This window comes from Aethalodelphis obliquidens, unplaced genomic scaffold, assembly GCF_003676395.1.
Source record: "Aethalodelphis obliquidens isolate GAN/ISIS:26980383/991018 unplaced genomic scaffold, ASM367639v1 scaffold8, whole genome shotgun sequence".
In the NCBI taxonomy this organism is placed as follows: domain Eukaryota; kingdom Metazoa; phylum Chordata; class Mammalia; order Artiodactyla; family Delphinidae; genus Aethalodelphis; species Aethalodelphis obliquidens.
The window spans coordinates 31,522,523-31,539,614 of NW_020837952.1; the positions used below are offsets into that span (position 1 = coordinate 31,522,523).

Genomic DNA, 17,092 nt, shown 5'->3' on the forward strand with positions numbered 1-17,092 from the left:
TTCATTTGTTCCTCATTGGTTATTCTGATATTTAATATTTAATTAATTACTTAAGTCAAATTTTATAGTGTATAGGTTTTCCATGAAATTCATATGATGAAAAACATTAACTGAGAATGTATGTCATTACAGACTATGCTTTTTTTTTTAATAAATTTATTTTTTTGGCTGCATTGAGTGTTGCTGCGCGTGGGTTTCTCTAGTTATGGTGAGCAGGGGCTACTCTTCATTGTGGTGTGCAGGCTTCTCATTGCGGTGGCTTCTCTTGTTGTGGAGCACGGGCTCTAGGCACGCGGGATTCAGTAGTTATGGCTCGTGGCCTTTAGAGCGCAGGCTCAGTAGTTGTGGTGCACGGGCTTAGCTGCTCCGAGGCATGTGGGATCTTCCCAGACCAGGCTCAAACCCGTGTCCCCTGCATTGGCAGGCAGATTCTTAACCACTGTGCCACCAGGGAAGCCCCAGACTACACATTTTAACTGTTTTCTATCTGGTTAAGAATTCTGGTCCATGTTTTGGCTATTGTAAATAGTGCTGCTATGAACATAGGGGTGCATGTGTCTTTTTGAATTATAGTTTTGTCCAGATATATGCCCAGGAGTGGGATTGCTGGATCATAAGGTAATTCTATTTTTAGGTTTTTTTTTAATGTAAAAGAAGATGTGATATATATGCATATATATATCACATATATGATATATATATTATATATAATGGAATACTAAACTGACATAAAAAAGAATGAAATAATGCCATTTGTAATAACATGGAAGGAACTAGAGACTATCATACTAAGTGAAGGAAGTCAGAAGGAGAAAGACAAACACCGTATGATATCACTTATATGTGGAATCTAAAATATGGTACAAATGAACTCACCTAAGAAACAGAAATAGACTCACGGACGTAGAGAAAAGACTTGCGGTTTTAAGGAGGAGGGGAGTAAGGGAGGAATGGATTGGGAGTTTCAATAATATGTATAAAGTAATTTTAAAATGGTAATAAGAAGAGAATGGTAATAAGAAGATTCTTAGGTACAAATAAACATTGACATTAATATACAAAAATAAAAAAGAATTCTGGTCCAATGGAACCAACTTTAGTGTCCATCAACAGATGAATGGATAAAGAGGTTGTGGAATACATATATAAGGGAATATTATTCAGTCATAAAATATGAGGAACTTTGGTCATTTGCGACAACATGAATGGGTATTTAAGGCATTATGCTAAGGAAAATAAATCAAACAGAGAAAGATAAATACTGTATCTAAAAACACAAACAAATAAAATCCAAAACAAGACAAAAAGCACAAGCTCATAGAAAAAGGGATCAGATTTATGGTTACCGGAGGCAGGGGGTGGGGAGATGGAGAATAGGATAAAGGTGGTTAAAAGGTACAAACTTCCACTTACAAGAGTAATAAGTACTAGGGAAGTAATGTACAGCATGATAACTATAGTTAACACTGCTGTATGATATACAGGAAAGCTGTTAAGAGTAATCCTAAAAGTTCTCAAAACAAGGAAAAAATTTTTCTTATTTTGTTTTCTCTTTTTATTGTATACATATAATATGATGGATTCTAACTAAACTAATAGCTGTAGTTATTTCACAGTATGTGTAAGTCAAACCATTATGCTGTACACCTTAAACTTATATAGTGATATATGTCAATTATAGCTAAGTCAAACTGAAAAATACTTAAAAGAAAAAGAATTCTGGTATCATATTAAAATATTCTGGTTAATGAAAAATTAACCATTTCAGCTATTAGTGAAAAATTTGGAATTTATGTGAATACATGTAACACTGAAACTATGTTAAACATAACAATATTTCATGATTCATAAAACAGTTCAGGATCTTTCAATGCCCCAATCATCATTATAGTTTTTACTATAATTTTTCAGGGGTTTGACTAATTCTATCATTCACCTCACTTTGCTAAGCTTATCTTTGAAATAATAGTTTAGTCTTTAATACACATTCATTTTTCCTAGAAAAATATTATACATGTGCAGTAATAACTCATCAATATAAAATATTGTAGATACTAATGGCTTATAATCAATATAATATTTGATTTTATATATTATCCATTGACCTAAGATATTTAAATTTTCCAGCCTTCGAAAGCTAGTGTATCTAGTCCAGAAGGCATTAAACACATGCTGTTAAAACTGTTCCATCAACAGTCATCTCTAAAGAACGTCTTGCAATTTTCATAGCCCTTTTCCACACTCCCTTTTATAGTCTTTCTTAAAACAAATTTGGCCATGTCACTCCCAAGCATGAGACATTCCATTATTCCATTTGCTGATAGCACAGAGTTCAAATTCTTTTGCATGTCATTGAAAGTTCCTGTCACCTTCTCTGGCTGTAGTAGTTGACAGCATTCCATCTTAACATCCTGTGCTACGTCTATTCAAATATTCCCTACTCCCCACCTCAGCAGCTCAAGTGACGCTCCCCCTATGAAACATTACCTGATTTTTCCCTCCTTTAGGTAGAAGTAGTCAGTACTATCTTTGGGTCATCTGTGCAACTGATGTAACTTATCCATCATATCACCTTCAACACTTCATTGCAAGGATTTCTTTACACAATATTTTTTTCTAACAAACTGTGGGTTCCTTCAAGTCAAGGAAACTGTCTTTATATTCACTTTAGTATTTAGAAAAATGTATACCTCAGAAACATTCCCCGCCATTTTTGATGGATTCTTAACTGATGAATTTACCATTTGAGAATGCAGACAAAAACATCTCTAATTAAAATTTGAGAAACTCTTAGTAGAACTCCAAGGAGTATGTTTCTAACTATAAGACACTATTTTACTGTTCATTTTGCTATTTTGTATACAAAAGTGTGGGTGGGAGTTTGATCCTGCTGGGAGATTCTGGGGGTTGGGAGTTAAGATCACTGCATTAAAACAAAAGCTGTGGTGAAGGAAATAAGAAGGAAAAATCCATATTATAGCTAAAAAATGGCCAAAGATTTCTTATTGCAAATTTATCTGTATTTTCACTTAACATGTAATTATTGTGAACTTTTATTATTATTATACCTTGGATCATTCACACTGGTGTACCAAACACTATATTTTCAATTTTCTGATTATTGTCTGTAGCATTTAATATAGTGATAGCCATATGACTGGCACTTACAAAAGACATTTGAAAGACTGAAAGAAGTAGTAAAATGCCTGATGCTTTTTAATGGACAGTGATATAAACAGTAGAGGCAGATAATATCCAGACTTCTATATAAGCAGCACACTGAGCTTTTAGTAAGGGCCAGGCTGTGTTAAGAATTTTATGTGCTGTAATTCACCTAATCTTCACAATAAACTTGTAAGATAGGCACCATTATTTTGTCATTTTACACATGTGGAAACAAATTTATTGAGATTAAATGACTTTCTTAAAGATATATCACCTAGAAGTGATAAAGGTAGGAAGGACTCAACTCAGAGGAAGTTGATTTCAGAGCCCACAGTCATAACCACATGCATTCTTTCTACTTTGAACTTGGGATGAGAGGAGTTTTCTGGTTATTTCAGCATAGAATACCATATAATAAAAGTTTTATTTTGTACATTTTTGAGATCGAAGATTAATTTAGAAAAGGACAAATGAGTAAAAATCAGAAAATAGGTTTAATAAATTAGTTCCTAAATGCAGAGGCACAGGGAAATCACTCTAAATGGAATCTTGACAAGGGATTAGTAATGGAGCAACCATTTTACATAAGGGTGTGCCTTTTGAAATCAAATTACATAAATGGGAAAATAAGGTCTATTAGTTCTTGAAGATTATCTCTATTTTTATTGGAATAACTAGATGTCTCTAGGGTAAGTCTGTAAATACATAAGGGAACAGATCAATTGGATTAAAAAAAATCAAAGTTCCAGTACAAATTGATTTTTTTTTATTTTCAGAGAATTTTAAAACATTGTAAAACCAGTTTGAACAATCCAAAGCTTCAGTATATTATTTTGTTCTATATCCATAGTTTTTTTTATGAAGTAGTCTCTGCTGTATGGTATTTCTTTAAAATCATTGCTTTTTTGTAATTTAATTTGAAAATGTTCATTGTTATACACATAAAATCTCTCTAAATGTAAGACCTCTTTTACGATATACTCACTTATTTGCAATATAGTCAAATTTTAATATCAGAATTATATTTCTAGAAAGTGATCTTACGAATCATATAGTTGAGTATTTTTATTTGATAAGGTTAGGTGAAGAATTACAATGATCTGTGTTTTGTGTATCCATTCCCTTGGGTGTTACATCACATTCTTTTTAAATTTTTCATTTATTAATTTGTCACATGGATAAACCATGAAGATGCAAATATGAATATAATATTTTCCCTCAAAAAGCTTAGAGTCTCTTAATAAAGAGTCTTTTAAATTCTAATTGAATATCAAATTACACTCAGCTTAATAAGTACCTCTGTTTAGCAGAGCTAGAAAGGAAGAACACTGCTCCTACCCAAGGAACCCTGTAAATACAAGTTAGCCAAACCACTCAAGGTTTGCTACTTGCATCTGAGAGGTGATACAGTCAAATAACAGTAAAGATGGGAAGCAGAAGGGGATTTCCTTGTCATAATCTTACTGTGAGTTAGTCATGGAGTTACAGGTAGTATTTTCTTCAAAATATATATTATTTTCTACAACAAAATTGTCATGAACATGTTCAGTAGGTGTCAGCATTCTGCTGGGGGTTGGAGACAGCTAGTTGCATAACCAAGACACATTTTTTTCTATCCTACTGCAGCATACCATTCTATAGAAGCCAATTTCCAGAGCCTACCATCTCTACCTGGATATACAGACATTTGTAACTCTACATGTTCTAAATCAAATTCATTTTCTGCCCTTCTCCTCAACTCTCCTTATATGTGTTCTTGGGCCTGCTGTCTTATTTTGGCTAATGACAACACAATGCCTCTGCATTGCTGCGGGGGGAAAAATCTCAGCATCATTCCTAACTCTTCCTCTGTTGCCCTCACTTATGACACACACCATCCCACATGTAGTAAGTAATCAAGTCTGTCAATTCTATCTCAGAAATGTCTCTGATAATTTTTGCTAATCTTTTTTTACCATTGTTTTCCGGACTCTCCTGCCCCCTCCAGAATGTAAGCCCCTTGAGAGCAAGGACTTTAACTGTGTTATTCACTGTAGTACCCCTAGTTCTAGAAGAGTTCCTGGCACATAGTAAGCCCTCAAATGTTTGTTAAATAATCAAATTAAGTCCTAATTCCAAAATAACATAACAACAACTAATATTTTTAGAGGATCACTATCTGCCAGGCACAGGGATGGTGCTTTGTAAAAATTTTATATTTAATCCTCAAAATTAGAATAGATTGGCACAACAAGGTTGGTTGGACTCAGAGGCCCATGTTGGTAGCTACAGGGTTTTACTCAGTTGCCCTACTACAATATTATGATTTATAAGAAATATATATTTGGTCTTTGTTCACAGTTCCAGGCTCAAAGCTCCCAAAACATTTGGCGTTTCCTAAGTGCTGAAAGCTTAAAGGTGTCTCTTATTTATGTTAATAAGGTGACTTGGGAATGCACTAAGGATGGGGGCTGGTTGCCAGGAGAACCAGCCATGTGATTAGAAAGTTGGAAATTTCAGTCCTACCCCCAGACCTCCTGGGAGATGAGAGGGGCTGGAGGTTGAATCAGTTGCCAATGGCCAATGATTTAATCAATCAAGCCTTTGTAATGAAGCCTTCATAATAACCCAAAAGGATGGCGTTCAGAGAGCTTCCATCTGGCTGGTGAACATGCTGGGAGAACAGCACATCTGGAGAGGGTATGGAAACTCTGTGTCCTTTCCTCATACCTTGCTCTATGTGTATCTTCCATCTGGCTGTTCCTGAGTTATATCCCTTTTTAATAAACTTATCTACTAAGTATGATGTTTTTCTGAGTACTGTGAGCCACTTTAGCAGATTAATCAATCCTGGGAAGGGGTCTTGGGAACCTTTGATTTATAGCCAATCGGTTAGAAGCACAGGTAAAAACCTGGGCTTGCAACTGGCATCTGAAGTGGGGTGGGGGGAGGGGGGGTGGCAGGGCAGTCTTGTAGGACTGAGCCCTTAACCTGTGGGATCTGATGCTATCTCCCAGAAGACAGTCAGAATTGAGTTGAATTCTTGACACTTTGCTGGTATCTGTGAATTGCTTGATATTGTGTGGAAAGCATATCCCTAGCCTACCCTTCACCCACACACAAACTTTGGAGTTGGGTCCAGGAGTCTAAAAGACTTACCAAAATCTACTCATTTCTACAGTTCATCTACCATGTTATTAGCATTATCTCTCTAAAGATTCATTACAATTCTGTTTTCTTACTTAAAACCTTTCAATGATTTATACCTCCTTGTCATTCCATGTTAGGTGCATTGTAACTTGACTTCAGCCTGTAGGTCTAGTCTACTTTTCAGGGATTCCTTTCTAACAATTAATATTATAGCTACGAGGGCCTACTCACTTCCTAAATTATGCCATTTACCTTATCATGTGTGTGTTTGCTTCTATTGTTTTCTGTGCCTCGAATTACTTTCTCCTTGTCTGCTTAATTAACTCCAATTCACCCTTAAAACTCAGCTTCAAATCTCATCCTCATTTGCTTGAAAGAGATAACGTGGCAGCTAGATACATCGGAATTTGCATCCTGGATTTCCTACTTACTGATTGCGTGATTTTAGGCAAGGCCTTAATCCTCAGGTTCTTCATTTTAAAACTGGCACATTAACACCTGACTTCAAGGGTTATTTCTTTGACTACAGGAGATAACAAAGCAACTAGAGCTTGGTACGCACCTCCCAAAAAGTCTATCAGATCAATTCTGTATCCCAACATCATCAGTTGAATAAACTGCTCCCATTTAGTTCACATTTCTATTTCAAAACTTGTAGCAATTATATCTGTTTATATTTCCAAATCTAACCATCTGCCAGTCACCAAGTAGACTGTAAATAAATAAATGTTGAATTTATTGCTGACTGAGATATAACCACATGTAATCAAAGTATACTATACTTTCTTAAGCCAAATGTAATTTGTGGAGGTTGTTTTTATTATTCTTTACTGCTAGTAATAAAGAGGTGATGGATTCTGTGCTTACATAAGCTTTCTACACCTTTCACATCAATAGTCCCACACAGTTTTATCTGTTCAGCATTAGAATCAAACAATGAATTAAATAGAATGACTCAGGTTAGAAAAGGTCTCCAGCCCTATCAAGCTTTGTCATAGTTTAAGGCAAATGTAAATGTCAGTGTCAGGTCAGAAAAGATAGAGTTGAAAATTAGGGTGAGTCATGGGAAAGAAAGACAATGCACAGACAATTGGAGGGAGGGACTAGATCTGCTATCACACATGAGAAAAGCTATAACGGAAACACTGCTGATCCAGTGCTGATTTTAGTATGCTTTGTAAATAGTTTATTTAAATACATACAAACTGCTTTTCAATTCCTTGGGCAGAGGTACGGCCTGGTAAAAACTAGTAGAGTCTTCTCCCAGTGTGATAACCCCAAATTTCCCTTCTGCTTCTTGTGGCAGGTATCGTTTCCTGCTTTGCAAAGTGTCAGGAGGCTGGGTCGCCCAAAAAAGGGGGAGGGGAGAACTTGCTGAAATATTTCTTGGAGATTAGAAATTAATTTATTGTTTTCTTATATTCATTTTCTTCAGAGAGAAGGGGGCCACTTACCTAATTTAAAACCACTGCCCATGATATTAGTGATTACACTTTACATTTACACCTAATAAGAAACTTTACAAGATAGCTATATTACAATTAGATCCTGGCTCAGAGTTTTCCTTTTATTCATTGATGAATGTGTGCAACATTAAAAAGAACTGTGAAAGTGTAACGGTTACAGAATAGAACAGAATAGAATGTGTCTAAGGTTTAATTTTAATTGCATATAACCGTATTTGGATGGACAGCTTAGAGAAAACCACTTAATAATCAAATTTCTTAATTACAAGTAGCAATTGACTTGGACAGACATTTGTTGTGCCCATAATCCTATTAAAAGGAGCACTTTGGAAACCCAAGTGTTGTTTTTTTTTTTTTTCCTGCATTGGAAATATCATTTTTCATGACAATGACTTGTATAGGAAGGAAAGAAAGAAATGGTCATTTATGTTAAGTCATGCACTGTTTTATAGAAAGGGCAAAGGAGGATCAGAGATTAAATAACTTGCCTGCATTCACACAACTATTAAATTACAAAATAAAAATCCATACTTAGTTTTGTACATTTTGAAATCCCATGCTAACTGGTGAAAATAAAAACTGCTTGCAAATAGTCTGTAGGAAATTTGTGAGCTATATATAGTCTGATGTTTGTGTCCCTCTTCAGATTCATATGCTGAAAAACCTAATGCCCAAGGTGACGGTATTAAGTGGGGCCCAAGGTGGGACCTTTGGGAGGTGATTAGGTGATGAGAGTGGAACCCTTATGAATGGGATTAGAGCCCTTATAAATAAGGCCCCTGAGAACTAGCTTGTTCCATCTGCCATGTGAGGATACGAGCAGACCAGAAGTTTGCAACTCTAAAAAGGTCCCTCACTCATGCGGGCACTCTGATCTTGGACTTTAGCCTCCAAAACTGTGAGAAATAAATGTCTGTTGTTGATAAGCTATCCAGGCTGTGATATTTTGTTATAGCAGCTTGAACAGGCTAAGACACTGTTTCTATAGATTGATACTGAAGTTGAAATCAGTATGATTGTGGAATAAAAAAGAATACAGTCTATGCTAGAGATCCTCACTTCACTATGCATTTATGAGATGAAGCTTGTAATGTGTCTTAATATTAGTGAGTGTCACTACCTGTACCTGGTACTACGTAAGAAAAAGCACATTAAATGGAAAAGTTCACCCACCTGTATCAATGAGTAACAAACACCTGTTGAGAAATCTATTATGCACAAAGCATTGAGTTTTTTAAAGAAGGTTAAAGAGGCAAGACTAAAAACTGATTAGCTGCAATACATATTTATGCATTGCTTTCTAAGAGAATATTAGTTATATCATAATCTGGAAGAGAATGTTTATAATTTACTCAGTGGCTCAAAGTATACTTTATTTTATATTAAAATATTTTTAAAATGACTTAAAAGTCAAACTGATGATCATAGGATATCAATCTAAAAAGGAATGCAAAGATCATTAGTCCAGCCACAAATTTATGCAGCAGAAAAAAAATAAAAATAAATGCTAGAGAGTCCAAGTGACTGATGTAACTTATCAATAGGACAAAGGCACAGTGGGGTATACCAAGTGAAATGGTAGGTAAAACTGCCTAATGCAAATTTATATAAATTGTTATTTCTGTTTATTTCTGTTCCTCTCTCATTCTCTCTGGTTTTGCTCACCTTTTACAGTTTTATTTATTTGAGTTAAATTTGTTTAGCATGCTAAACAAATTTAATTTTGCTCTTATGCACTTTAATGCATGAGAGCAATAAATTTAATAAATTTTAAAAGACAGAGCAAGACTAGATTATGAGTGTGTGTGATATCAATATTCATACATAAATATCAATATGAATGAACATCAAAAACAAAGCAATATATCAATTGGAACATGGCCTAAAAAACAGGAATTTCATGACAACATCTGCAACGTTCCAATGATGAAGGTTTCACAAAAAATAGCCAGGTGAGGGAGATTCTAGGTTCTAACAGAATTGGCTTGGTCGATGCAATGTGTGAAAAGGGAAGAATTTCAAATAAATATCTAGATTTCTTTTAAAATTAGAGTGTATAGTAATAATGGGCTTTCATTCCCACACTGCAACAACTGGCTGGACCTAAGTATTAGCTAATCCCATTTAGATGGGGAAGGCTTTTTCCAGTTTCATACAATCTCCCCACTTCCAATTTCTTAATATTTTACTACTGAAGTGCATTACTCATTTATATTACCTATATGATTCTAGACATTTGAGTATGTAACATCTGATCCAGAGGAAAGTGAACCAAGTTGTAAAAGGTTTTGATATTTTTGTTCCTAATGGTATGGTTATCCTTGAGGTGGAGAGAGACGCAATATACACACTGTAAGCATTTTCCACCCTTCTAGAAAAGGAAAAAACAGAAAACAAAAAATCTTGTCATTAGATGTGACTCTCTTAGCTTGATTTCACTAGATCCTTACTCATCTGACCTCATATTTCGTATTTTGATAATCAGAGAAAAACATTGTGGTCTTTATTGTATTTGTCTCCTTATAAGGAGGAAATGTGTTCAAATTATATTTTTTGGCTATTTCTGGTCTCTGTGAAACTGAATTTTGATAATATACAGTATTATTTGACTATAATAAAATTCTGCTGATTATGCATTCACGTATGTCCAACTCAAATAATATATATATTCCTTAGTGTAAATTAAGAAATTGGCAAAGTTGCCATCCATTGCACTGTCTTATGTATTCTTTTTAGTGTGAGTCCTTGTGTCAGGACCTGGTTATATCTGAAGCCCTGGTTACAGGTAAGCATTTACAGTGTAGGGCCCAAACTAATGAATTTTAAATGAGAGCACTATTACTTCTAAATATGTCCTAACAGATTCCTACAGCACATACAACAGAGTCAAATCTATTGAAAATGAGGCAAAGAATTACCTTTTCCCTTTTTTTTTGGGGGGGGGGGCGGATCTAGGATGTTATGGTTAATTGACAAAATGCCCCAAATTCTTCCTTGTATGTACCCCCTTTTCAATATGACTATAACTTCTCTCATCGAGAGGTGGAGCCTGTTTTCCACACATGAATGTAGGTTGACTTTTCTATACATTTGGCCAAAAGAATGCTGTAGAATTAATAGCGTGCAATTCTAAGCCTAGAACTCAAGAGGTCTTTCATGCTTCAACTCTCCCTCCTGGAACACTCATTGCCATGGGAATAGGCCAGGCTAGCTTGCTAGAGGTACAAAGGCCATCATCTCAGCCAAGGCCATCCTAGAGCAGCCAGCTTCCAGACAACCCAGTAGCTGAGTGCAAACACCTGAGTAAGCCAAGGGAGCTCAGTCAAGCCCAGCCCAGACTGGCAGAATTGTCCAGGTGACCTGTAGACTCAGAGGGAAAGTACATTGCTGTTTGAAGCCACTAAGTCAGTAATTTTCAAAGTGTCATCTACGGTTACCTGGGATCTTCACCACCTTTTTCTGTGGAGCTGCAAGGTCAAAACTACTTGGATAATTATATTAAGACTTTATTTGTCTTTTAATTCTCATTCTGTCAAGAGTCTACAGTGTAGTCTTCCAAAGTCTTCATAATGTTTTATATCAAAACAATGAATACAGTAGCAGAAATGAGAACCCAACAGTCTCCTACTGAGCCACATATTAAAGAGATTAGCAAAAATGAAAACCAATGCTACCCTTCTCACTAAATTTTGCTTTGCTTAGAAAATGCAGCTATTTTTCATAAAAATACATTATTTATAAGTAATAGGTGTATTGTTAATGTTAAAGGAAATGATAAATATCTTAAATTTTATACTTTAGTTCCTAATACAGTAAATATCAATGTAAAATGCACGTAAACAAACCTCCTTGGAGTCCTCAATAATTTTTAAGAAAGGATCCTGAGAACAAAAAACCTGAGAACTGCTACACATTTCTTATTTATTTAGCATTTCTACATTATGAGAATAGCAGTTTGTTCCTCAAGTAAAAATCACTATGCTTTGTCCCTCATGACATAATTCCCCTAGCACTCGTGCAATTCTAAAGCCTTACGATCCATAGACTGTGGATATATGTTCTTTCATTTCTAGAGTAATATTGAGTCATTTTCAGTCTTATCATTTTATATTTTAAAAATGGGACTTATTCCCTTTCTAAAACACATGCAGATCAATATCAGTCTATCTAATTTGTAAGCAAATATTTGCTTGCTGATTTTATACAAAGCAATAATTTCCATGGGACACAGAAATACAGAAGCTGAGAATTTTAACTAAGAGAGCACCCATTCAAGGTTTTGCCAAATTTAGCTTGGGGTTGAAGGTTAAAGAATCCCAGTGGAGTTGTAATAATGATGCACTTGGGGAGGTTAAGTTGCTCATAAATTTTATTCTACGAAGATCAAAACTAAGGATTTTGAACTGGATATGCTTCACTGCTCTAACATTATGTAAAGAAATGAAATAAAAAGTGAGAGATGACTACTCAATTCCTGAGAAGTCCATATTTATAAAAAATGACAGATAGGTAATATAGGATCACACATCTGCTGTGACGAAAGGATTATAAAAAGTTAAAATTTTCTGTGGGCTAATACTGCATACTGCAATGCAAAGCAGCTCACTACAATATCTCATATAAAGCTGGATAATTCAACTGTATTAGAATAAAATAGCTTCTTTTGCTTAGTATTTTGTTATTAGCTCTTTGATTTAGCTGTAGGTAGTTGAGTAGTGAAAATGCAGGAAGAAGAAAATGTAATTAAAGAGCCCTACCCCTCAATGCATTGAAAGGAAAAATGAACTACATACACTACAAATATTTGGGACAAAACAAATTACTGTGAATTTTAATTGCTACTAGACACTGTTTAAAAATAAAATATAAAAAGTAAAACAGCTTATGAAAATGAACTCGGTACTGATTGATTGAAATTTATGTTTGAAAATTTCCTCCCTCCCTCAAAGAACAGCTTGTTATAAACTGAATGATTTTGTACTAATATTTTCACATTATCTTGAAAAATCCAGAAAAATAGCATGCATTGTATTTTAAAGTAAAAAATAATAATGGATTTTATATTAAAAAACATAGCACGCGGACATTTTAATACTATTTTCTACAAATAAATCTGGCTGATTTAAACCAGTGTGAAAGTGCCAGCCTCCAAAGGGAGTAAACAGAAATTTTTCAAATGTTTATGCTGGAAAATGACAACAACAGCTGCTTTATATACACATCTTTTACATGAGTAAAGAGAAGAAAAAACATGTGTACATGTCCTTTCCAATTTTAGCCACCTTTTCTAACTACCATAGGGGTAACTTCATTAGAGAGCCTGCATGGGCATTTTATGAATTGCCCTCTTAGTTAAATAGTAAGCATTAATGGTAATTACAAGAATCTCAAAAGCAATAAAATTAATACCATGTGATTTAGGAGTCTAAAAGATTAGAAGAGGAACCAAAATTATGTGTTTTTGTTTTCTTCAAAAGCAGAATCAAACAAAGACTATACTCCTTTTCACTCTTGACAGGGCTTAATATTGTAGTTTAGCAATATTAATGTCATGAAGTCCTTGCTTCAGGGAAGAGAAAGAAGTAACAGAACCATATCAGAATTATGAAGGAAAAGGTTGGAGACTTGTAGAGGTAGAAAATTAGTTTGAATTGAAGTTTTAGCAGAGGTCAACTATTGAGTTGAGTCAAAAGAGAAAAATCTCACTGCATACACCATCTGTGAAATATAAAGAATTAAGTATTAGCATTTTTAGTAGACTCTAAACACTTTATTATCTGCTTCAAGCCAGTATACTGGATCTATATAGCCAGCGTAAATTCCTGATGAAAGCAACTGAATAAAATTATGTATACAAATATATGTGCATACTTTTAAAGAATGTTGCATCTGACATGAACGAAATCTGCAAAGACTAAGATCAAAGTAAAAGCAGGAATCCTAAGAGGTATCACCAAAGCCAGCGTACAACATGAGAACTTCTAGAGATCCTCGGAAAGCTTGAGCTTCCCTTTTGGCTGCTTCATGAGGATAAAGGGAAAAGTATGGTAGAAGATTTCTTCCATAAAATGAGAAAGAAATCTCATGCGGAAAAAGGGTCTGAAAGGCAATATACAGTCTTGTCCTTAGTGCTGGTTAGAGAAAAAAAAAAAAAAAGGATTCACATTAACAAGTTGGTCTTCATCACAGACCTGAAATCTACATCCATGCTATTTGAAAGCATTTAGTTTAAAAGCAAAGCATTTAGTTTAAAAATTGTCCTGGATTAATAGTGCCCTTGAGTGACTAGTAGAAGCAAATACTTTAAAAATGGAACTCCAAGTCTGGCCTTAAAGAATTTTCATCAATAACATTCCACATGTGTGAGATTACAGTCAAAATCAGAGCACACAAGGAAAATAAGATTTCACATGTGAGAACAAGAAGGAACTGGAAGTGCAATTAGAACCATGAAAATTAAAATAGAGGCTCAAATGAAAATAAGAACAAGAAAAAGAGACTATTAAATTTGTAAAACACTCAAGTGGAATTTTGTATCAAAAATTATAAAATTAAAAGAATAAAGAGATATTAATTTAAAATAAATCACAAATACAGATAAAATCAGTGAATGGGATATAGACTCAGAGAATATGATACTAAGAAAATATGAAATGATTTGGAAAAAAATTAAGAGACATAAAAGTAGAGAAAAATGGAAAAAGTCACATTAAATGAGGTAATGACCAAGGAGTTCCAGAATTGCTGAAAGACATCTATCCTCAGATTCTGGAAGGCCAACAAGTCTAAAGTGGGATACATAAAAATTATACACGTCATAACCAGCTTCAGAACACCAAAGAACAAAGGAAGATTTTAAAAGCAGCCAAAGAGAAATAGCAAATTACCTATGCAGGTATAACAATTAGACAGACAGTTGACTTGCCATTAATAAATGGAATCCAGAAAATAACAGAATAAAATCTTCAATGGTGTCAGAAAAATCTTTGACAATGTCGACTCACAGTTCAGAGAAACTATTTTCCAAAGACAAGAGCAAAATACAAATACTTTCAGACAAAGAAAAACTGAGAAATCTTCACTAAAGGAAAGTCTAAAAAATATACTTCAAATAAATAGATAAGGTGGAAGTTCTAATAAGAAGGAACAGTGAAAAAATAGTGGTAAATATGTGAGTAAATCTAATATAATATTAATTTATAATACAGTAATAACAATATCTAATTCTTGGAATAATAGAGCAAAAATACCTATAGCATTGATTAAAAAAATCTGATGGCTCATGGTAATTAAAAGAATCTAATATACTTGTATTTTAGGAGGAAGTTAAAAATATTAACATGCCTCTGTGTGTGTGTGTGTGTGTGTGTGTGTATGTGCGTGTGTGTGAGTACTCATTTGCTCTGAGAGATATCTTAATTGTATTAGTTTTAATAGTATATTTTATTTTTGTTCTGTGGCTTGTTTTTTTCTTTTAGCATCAATAAAATTTCCAAGTTTTAATAAAAATATCAAGTTACATGCTTTGATAAACTCAGAAATTTCCAATAAACATCCTCTAGAGTTTACAGTAAAAGTAGTACTGTTGAACAAATAGAATGTATGCATATAAAACTAATGAGCACATACCCTCAATTTAGGCATGCACAACTACCCTAAGACAATTTGACTTATGGAATATCTTTGATAATATATTAAAAAATTTATAGCCTCTCAAACTTCTACTGTGCATGACACAGTAGAAGTTTCTCTCTCACCTTAAGAAAGAAGTTGTTCACAATCTGTCCTGTGCAGAAAATGCTGATACACTGGAAAAGAGAAAGCCCAATATTACTAATACAATCCTCTTGTTTATTATTTATTAAAGTTAAAAAAAATTATTCTAGATAATTTGTTATTCCCATGCAATCATATTATATTCATATTTACTAGTTTTCTAAATTGAGAGAAAAATATAGAATAAGCATTTTAACATAATGCTTTAATATATATATCGCACAGAACAATTCTTTATATTAAGTTAAATTATTCATTAAAAGTAGTCAAATTAAATGTTTGAAGTATATATTATATAATATAAAGATATACACATATATTTTACCATTATCATATTCCTGTAACTTTCTTTGTATCTCTATATCCAAAAAATTCCTTTTGAAATCTTTCATTAGAAACTCTACTGGTATCAATATACTCCTTGAATAATTAATATTTTTTACTTTAATTTATAACTTAATTAAATTTATAATTTAATTTTTAATTTATAAATTTATGTTTTGGCAGTAGTTTAAGAAGTTAAAAATTCTCAAAGGCATAGAATTTTATGTGTCCATCTCTTCAGTTTAGAGAGTTTTATTAGCTTGTAACAGAAGTTCTGGATTAAGCAGTACATTGGGTTGATCAACATGAGCTTGTCTTTTTTATGATAAAAAATGATCAAATTAGTAATTTCATATGGCTCAAGTGTAGATAATTAACTGGCTCACACAACTTAAAAATCTACAGGTAGACCTGGCATGTTTTCAACATTCTGCCTTATGAGGTTAGTTTCATCCTAAGGCTCCCCTTGTGATATTAAGATAAATGCCACCAGCACTTAGGACTACATCCTTCGTCCATTTTCTCAGGTAGAAAGAGGGGATTATTTACTTAACAATATTCCCCCCCAAAAAAATCCTGAGATGTACTCTGGACTTGCAAAATTCAGCCCATAACACTGGCTTAGCTGTGTTATATAAATCCCATCCCTGAAGCCAGAAGAGGAGTCAGTCTCCACAAAACCATATGGATCCCCAAACTAAAGTCTGGCATAACAGAAAAGGGGATGGGAGAAAGATGCCATTAATGCAATGGAAATCATTCACTATTTCGTCTCGAAATGTTTTTAATGTACTAATAATGAGTCTAGCTAAAGTAGGAAAAATGAGTCCTGGCATAATTCCTGGGATTTCTGGATGACTGATATTTACCATTTTGGCTCTTTTATTTTTCTTTTTGAGAGGAGAGGATTTCTTAAAAATCCTGTGTCTTTGATTCAGGGTTTTACAAGTAAGAATGATTTAGTATTTACCCATTATAGATGTACGAGATCTTAAGGTGAAGAACAAAAGCAAAATCCTATTTGGCTGTGATCATGTGTGAACTCCAAATGGGCAGGGGAAAACTGTTTCCAATCAAATGGGATGTCGCCGAAAAAGTGCATGGGCCAGTTTGTTCCATGTTTATCCAAGTTATTGATTTTTCCATCATATATAAAGTCTTACAACATTAAAGAGATTGTTCCTGCTACAACATTATGAATTCATTGCTTGGAACACAGTTTGCTATTGAAT

General features: G+C 33.9%; 1 protein-coding gene across 1 annotated transcript in view; it reads right to left on the reverse strand.

Annotated features, from left to right (window-relative positions):
* MGAT4C (MGAT4 family member C) overlaps window positions 1-17,092 on the reverse strand; it is a 616,445-nt gene that overhangs the window by 30,623 nt on the left and 568,730 nt on the right. The window contains exon 4 of the mRNA XM_027107127.1: window positions 15,518-15,568. The gene's annotated coding sequence lies outside the window, so the exon portion shown is untranslated. The remainder of the gene's footprint in view (window positions 1-15,517; window positions 15,569-17,092) is intronic.